We start from the raw sequence: 7,868 nt of genomic DNA on the forward strand, positions 1-7,868 counted from the left end.
TGGGAGGAGTGTTTCTCTTTGAACTGACTTTTCCTTTCAACATTTATCATTCAGGACTGCTCAAGTGCCTTTCAGTGTAGAAGCCGCTTGCAAACTATTTGTAGCAGCTGCTTTTTTGGAAGTTTGCTGTTTGCAGTGCTTGATCCCTCACTTAAACTACCCAACATTGTCTTTCCTTTTCATCTGTGCACGAGATCCCTGCACCACAAAATATGCTTCTGAGAGAGCTGGGGTTCATCTGACCTCCTGCCTCTGTTTCTTGTCTGACCCTGGGGGAGTGTTTCCAGTGTGCTGCAGGACCCCTCTGAACAGTGTGCTGTGAATGTTTAGGGAGAGGTGAACCACAGCCAGTTGTGATGTTTGGTTTGGGGGCTGATACTGGGTCCAGTGGGACTGTCTGCACCCCTAGGACCGGCCCTTCTGCCTCAGAGTTCTCCACAGAAAGCCTCAGAGCACTCAGAACATGAACATGTGTTTGGGATAGAGGAACAAGTGAAAAATAGCATGAGGCAGAAAGTAAAGCTACAGATCATTTCCATCAGCAGAGTTGTCGTGTCCCATGGCTTATGTGTGTTTTCTTGTAATATGGCAATAATTACTCGATGGCTGTCTCCATTTGTGTCTGATTATTAAAATCAATAATGCATACATTGGTCTGACAGTGATTTGCATGCACAGCTTTTCCTATTTGTTGGTAGACAGCAGAGCTGCTTGTGTCTGGAGAACTGTGAAACCCCACGCTGCTCTCACTGTTCCTGTCTAACACGCTCTGTGGCTCCTGGTTTTAATCTCCGCTGGTCCCCACCTGAGCGCTTCCTGGAGGAGAACCTTGCTGCACACCTGGGAGTCCTGGCCAGGCAGGATGCAGCCAGGGCAGCTCGGTCAATATTGACTTTGCTGCAGGCTTTGGTGCACAGTGATGGTTATCTTGCTCGCCAGGTAAGAGTCAGCCCTTAGCACAAGCGTCTTTGAAGCCATTAAATACACTAAATCAATGAAGTTGAAAAGGGGGGACCCTTTTAAATGCAGGTCACACAGACCAAGACCTGCACTTTGGACTGCACACGGGGGTGTACTGGGCCACAGGTGTAAATGGGACTTTCACAGGGTGGTCTCTGTCCACCACACTTGCTTCCCTGTCTTCTCTCCCTAGTGTCCTGGGCACAGTAATTTGCAGGGTTTTCTTTCCTGGTGTAGCTGTGCAGCCCTGCTTTCCCAGTGCTGGCATTAGACAGGATGAAAACTTTCCATCTGTCGATGTTTGCTTTATGGGAAGGAGTTTTTTTGCACAGCATGAAACTTTCCATTGTATTCACAATTGGTTTCCAGCAAACTAAGTAAAGGTGAAAAATTCCTCCCTGACTGCATGGCAGTGGCAGCCCGGGGCACAGACAGCTTCCCTGGAGCCAGGCCCCAGGGGCAGGAGTTCTGCCAGAAAGGGGTGGCACAGCCTGACCTTGCAAGTCTACCCACAGAGACACATTGCTCTTGGGAGTGGGGTTATGTTGGCTCAGGCCATGCCAGCTGGAAATTCAGGAGAGAGCCCACTGACGGTCTCACCTGCTGTGCACAAAGCCCTGACTGCTCTCCCCAGTGGGCAGTGGAAAGCTCCCAGGTAGCAGCAGGATTTCCCCCCTTGTGCACAAGCCAGCTGCTTTCCTGGTAACAGAGTGAGCTATTTGGCAGCTCGAGTTGCCAGACGGATGGGTGTGTATTTCCCAAGTGAATCCTGGTTCCTTGCAAGTCCCTTTTCGCCCCCCATGCTGGGCATTTGCTAACGTTCCCCAAATTTCCTGCAGGATCCACAGTATTCATACAGCTGTTTGCTAGAAGGCCTCTGAGTCAGTGCATTCATCCTCTGCATGCTGAACTAAAAGGGATCGATCTTCGAGGAGGGCAGTAACAAGCTTGCTCCTAGTGCAGGAAGAGTGCTTGCACGGTGTGAGCAGGGTGAGCTCCTACATGGTGACACACGCAGTGCTCTGGGTTCACTTGGTGCTGGACCAAGATGTGCCTGGTGTGAACAGCTGTGTTTAAACGAAGAGGAGGGACTGCAAAAGTAGAGAATAAGGCCCATGGGTGTGTTGCATTAAGAGTAGTTGGTCCCACCTGAGAAAGGTGAGTTACTGCTGTACTGGCTACAAAGGTGCTGGGGCAGGGGGGGAAGTAGTCTGGCTTGCTGCCCTGGAGAAAGATGGGGTGCTCTGAGATAAGGAGGTCTTGTGGGAATGGGAGCTACAACAGTCCAGAAGCTTCTGTGTTAGGGATGAGAAGAAAGGGAGGTGAGAGGAGAGTCTCTGAGATCATTCTCAGGGCAGCAGAAAAGTGATTGACTTTAATGAGAGGCTCCAAATAGAAAATGGTGATAAACCTCTGTGGGTGGCATCTGATCCAGGACTGACTCATGGGTGTCTCTGGAGATATGGAGCCTCTAGCTCACTGCCCTCTCTTACTGCAAATAATCCTAGGCTCCGAGGAGTAAAGTTTGGGGAAGGTGAAGTGCTTGGGTGAAAAGAGATGGCAGGGAGCTATCAAAAGTGTTTCTGAGATGAACTGTATTTTGAGGGGTATATGCAGTACCTGCTTATCTGACCCATCCTGCAGGGTGGTGGCATGGCAAGTGTGACAGTTTTCATACTGCCCAATGCAATATGAATGCTGATAGTTTTATATTGTTTCCCTGTGTTACAAACCAACCTTCACTTCATGTTAATAGCTTGAGGTAGGACTTAAATGTTCTAAATTAGAACAAAACACCAGTACCTGTCTTATTAGGAGGTCATTAGCAACCAGGACAGGTTTAACCGTTGAGTGGATAAATCTGAAGCTGGATTAAAGCCTAATTGACTCTATGATGAATCACACTGTAATATTTCATACAAAGCACTAGGTTTAAAACCAGCCTAAGTGGGAGGTCCCCAGTGTCTCTTGTCACATTCAGGTCACTGATGCACATTCCTATTTTAACTTGATTCTGGTGCTTTAATGGAAAGTAGGGAAAAGAAATAACTTAGCAATTTTGTCAAAGCAACATGAAGGTATTTCACGTTAGCTTTTTTTTTCCAACTAGAAAAGAAGCCACTGTGTTTTGCCCTCATAGCCTGCTGCAAGCCAGGGCCATTTCAGGATTGCATTTATGCTGCTGTCTAAAAGCTTGGCTGCGAGTCTGACTAGCTTGGAAAGACCAGGGTAGTGCCAGGCAAGTGGGCTTACATGGTGACCTTAGTGCTTCAGCTGCTCTGGCCAGAGGCAGTTAATTTCCCTAAATGCCATTCTTCATGGTATTTTTGAGGGCTTGTTTTAAGGTCCCTCTGGCTGTGAAGTCATGTCTCCAGCCACCAGATCAGAGGTTTCTCCACAGTGTCCAAGGGTAAAGCCGAGGGATATGTCCTTGTTAAAACTGTGAGAAAGAAACGTCGCCCTGGACTTACCCTGTTTCCTGGGGAGGCAGATTATGTTTTGCTGGGGTTTCCCATTAAATCCCTATCTCCTAATAAAATACTACAAGAAAAAATTCATTGTTCCTGCCAAATTAAACAGGAAATTGAGAATAAATATTTTTGCTTCAGCAAGCTTGCTTTGTAGCAGCCCAGGCTTTTCCTGGGGGTGGGTAGACGCCTGCTTGGTCTATCCTTTAAGCCAGCCCTGGCAGAGCAGCTCACTGCAGGGGGCTGAGCGCTGCTTGAGACCACACTGGAGCCAGGTTTGCTGCAGGGGACATAACTCTGACTGCTGTCACACTTTCCCATGTCACACACATTCCCACCTTCTTCGGGTTTTTCTCACAGCTGAGCTTAAATACAAGGAGAAGAGTTTGAGTTTTGCCACCAAACATGAAATCAGCTTTGTATAATACCAGTTTGGGGCAAAAAAAAAGAAGAGTTTTAGGCCTGGTTCTGTTACTAGAGATGAGATGACAAGAGCATTGCTGTGGGGAAGGGGCAAGAGGGGGTAAATGAGCTGACACAGAGCAGTAATCACAGTGTGGCAGCTACTGATGAGCCCCTGTTCTGGAACAACTGTGAGAGGAAGGTCTCTGGTCGCTCAGGATATGGCTGTACTCCTCATCCATCCTGTTGTGAGGAGAGAAAGGAGCAGCCATTAAAAGTGATGAACAGGCTTAATGGCAAGTAGGAAGCCCAGATAATAGAGCAGGAACAAAATGCTATTTTACTGCATCTACCAGAAAAAAAAATCTTATTAATCCAGAGAGAGAAAAATGACTCATGGAGCCCAAAAGCAAGGGAGAAAGCAAGTAGTGCATAATGAAGTAAACAAACCATTTGGTAATGGCCTTATTAAAGTAGAAAATTATGTTTTTTCCATGTGGATTTTATGGGGTTTTTACACAGGTAGAAAAGAGACTGACGTGGGAGAGGTGACTGGTACCTGGGAGGGCACAGCAGCCTGCAGCCCACCATTCTCAGTGTGCCCCACATCCCTAGTCAGCCCAGCTGCTGAACAAACCCCATCCTTCTCACCTCTTGCACAGTAGGAAATGAAGTCCCCAAGGCTTTGTGGGCCCATCCAGGTCCTTTACAAAAGGTGGAAATGGCCAGAGTGTGGGCCAGGGCACAGCAAAAGTTTAACAGCCACCCCCCATTCTGTGCTCCATTCTGGAGGAAATCCCAGGGTCCTCCAAGGCCATGGGACAAACCCCCAGGATCAAGCCACTCTCCTCAAGCCATGCTGCTGCTCAGGTGAATGGGTGACTAGTGCCCTCACTCTGTCAAGCCCAGAAAGTCCGTATCTATCCTGTATGTGCTCCCAGTCCTTTCCCCAAAACTTCTGGAGGTTATTTTGGCACCACAGGTCTATGTTATGTAGCCAGCACTCTTGAGCTATGATACAGGGACCTCTCAGCAGGTTTTGCTGCAGCCCCAAACCTTAGTTCTGTTAAATGTCCCACATCCTCTATTTTCACTTACATAGCACAATGTTATCTCAGTTGAAAAAGCAGTGCTTGTGGTGGGAGTGCTTTCAATTTCAGGGATCTCTAGGCAGGAAGTGCTTATTTTTCTATATTTTTAAAATGACCTATAAATTCACCCATGGAGATGGAATTCCCTGTTAAAACTGTAGCTTTTTCCTGAAACCTGGTAGAAAAGGCTTTGTTTTCTGCTTGGCTGTTTAGACAGTTAAAATTGTTCCTGTATGACGTGCAGGTTTCATCCTGCTGTGTTCTAGGGGACTTTTCACAGACTACAAACTAGACTGGATCAACAGTCTTGTATCAACACCAGAGAGGTAATTAGAGCTACAAACGAATCAGTATTTCTGCTGTGCTTGACAGCAGTAAAATGCAAACCAAAAGCTGAAAACAAAAGGGAAGAATACCAGAAAAAATGAAAAGTAAGGGATAGGAAGGATCCTCCTCTGAGGAATTTGGAAATCCAACTAACAGTTTCATCAGGAAGAAACAGTAAAGAAATACTGTTGACTATAGAGACCTGGTGGTTTTTGTTCCCTAACTTCACATCAAGGATGATTTAGACACCCTCCTAGAAGAGGGAAAACCCTTTGGCAAATGTTAGTGAAACCCTGGATTTATGACATGCAGCTCTGCAAATCTTTTTCTGGCCAAGCTTTTCTTGGGATTAGCCTGTATGAACGAGAGTGGGAATGCTGGGGAAAGTTGCCTGTAGAACTTTTCATGTGGTTTCCATGGCTGGAAAAGTGTGGCTGCATTCCCTGCCTTCTTGTAAGTGGTCAGAACAGCTGTTTTATTTAAAGCATGGCTTGAAGTCTCAGGTATATTACGGGAAAGCAGCAAATTAGGGAGAGACCAGGCCACGTGCAACTCTGGGAGGTCACTTGTTTAGCCTGAAGGTCTTTGCAATGGGCTGGACAGAAATCTTGATGCTGGAAGCCCTTGGAATGCTGCAGGTTCCCAGGATGCTCATAAAAGACTGTATGAATGCCATACAGGTGATAGGCACACGTGCTGCATAGGGATCTGAGCTGCTGCTTTTGTTTGCATGGGGTTGGTTTCACTGTCAGATGGGAACAGGCACTGATTTGGTTCCAAGGGGCAGAGTCCATTCCTAGGGCTCCTTACTGTGGCACTGACTTGCAAACCCTTGCTAAGATACCTGCTCAGTGTTTTGTTGGAGCTCTAGTGCCCTCTACTCTTGGGCAGCAAATTAAATATATGAGAGTGCACTGCTAGATGTTGAGGAGAGAGGGACATGCAATAGCATGTCAGGCCAGGAAACTCCAGCTGTCCTGGAGAAATAAGGGTGGCATTCTTCAGAGAGCACAGGGGGTATTCCCTGAGCAGCTGTGGGGCACAGCCCAGGGAGTCGCACTCAGCTCTCCTCTGCCCATGCCCCCAGGAGCAGCAGGATGCTGGACACCTCCAAGTGCCACCCCCAGGCTCCTGGGAGCTTTACAGTGTGTTGCAGTGTTGGGTTGCTCTGCCACAGGGCAGAGCCATCCCAGTGCAGTTGTGCTTCCAGCTGTTGATCTCAACAACCATGCTGGTTTTTCTGCTTGCTCTTGCTCTTGCTCCCCGTGTGGCTCACCCTGTGGGTGAGCAGGTCCCCTGCTGCAGTTCCACTGCTGATCAGTCCCACTGGCTGGGTTTGTGCTTGACCCTGCTCCCCTGACTCTGTCCCCTCTTGCTCCCATCAGCTGTGTTTGAGTCTGATCTGTCCTGCAGAGTCCCTTCTGTAAATAAGTGGGAAGGGAAAGGAGGCAAGAAGATACTTTTTACCCAGCTCTCAGACATGAAGTCATCAGGTTATTTGGCTACCTGAGTCAAACTTTCTTGAGCACTGGCAGTACAGGACACAGTCTTGACAGACTGGACTTGCTGTTTCTTAAGCAGAGCACAATGCCCCTTTGTGTAGGGTTCCTGGACCGGCCAGGTTAGGTTTTGTTTGACAAAGCCTCTTTAAATTTCATTTTTTTTTCTTCCATGGAGTTGTGAGGAAAAAGATTTCTTTCTTCTTTCCCTCAAACCTTAGCCTTGAGTTTGCACAAAATAGGTCTGTGACCCTAGAACTAAGTTTCAGGTTTGCAAATAAGCTTGTAACCCAAGCAGTCTGGGTGTTTCGTAACCAAATTTGTGGACAACAAAAATGCTATGATTTCAAACCTAGAGAAAAAAATATGGGGCCAGGAAGCCAGAAAATTATAATTTACTTCATTCAGCATCTTCTGCAAGCTCTGTGTAAAAAATTACTGTGTGCAGCTTCCTTGTGTGTCGAATGGCACAAAGAAGTTGTGAGATGTCTCACAGGAGTGGCGTAAACCTCTCCCGTGTTCCCAGAGTGCCTGAGGTCCTCTTGTAAAGACGATGAGAGAAGTGAGGGGATGGAGGGAGTTTCCTCTGGAAAGGGGAATCCAGAATGAGAAACATATTCAGCCACTGCAAACAGCAAAAACACACGCGCCTTGATTCCAGGAGCCAGACCATGCGTGCCTCACATGTGCAGCTGCCCAGATTTATGGCCTGCTATCCTCTGAGGCAATTACTAGAGTTTGTTGTGGGGATCTGCATGAGCAATGCACAGGTTGCCCACATAGCCCGGCCTTCTGAGAAATGACACGGTGCTCACTCTGCCAGCACTCGCCATGTGCTGCGGCCGGGAGCAGCTGTGCTGGAAAACCACCACAGAGGAAATCACAAGTTAGTGAGTCACTGAGACTGCTGCCAGCCTGTCAGGAGTCTCTCCATAACTCAGCTTTCATATGCCTCTGCTTCAGCTCTGAAGCAGGCTCAGATGCCACCTTGAGCAGCAGAATGGCTGCTAGCATGTGAGGAAGGAGCAGAAGCAGATGGATAGATGGAACAGGTTTTCACTCTACAGTCCCAAAGGGAGGCCCGCAGTGTGGAGGGGAGAAGTCACCCTGGCAGGCCTGAG

Source organism: Corvus brachyrhynchos, unplaced genomic scaffold (genome assembly GCF_000691975.1).
Source record: "Corvus brachyrhynchos isolate BGI_N302 unplaced genomic scaffold, ASM69197v1 scaffold221, whole genome shotgun sequence".
In the NCBI taxonomy this organism is placed as follows: domain Eukaryota; kingdom Metazoa; phylum Chordata; class Aves; order Passeriformes; family Corvidae; genus Corvus; species Corvus brachyrhynchos.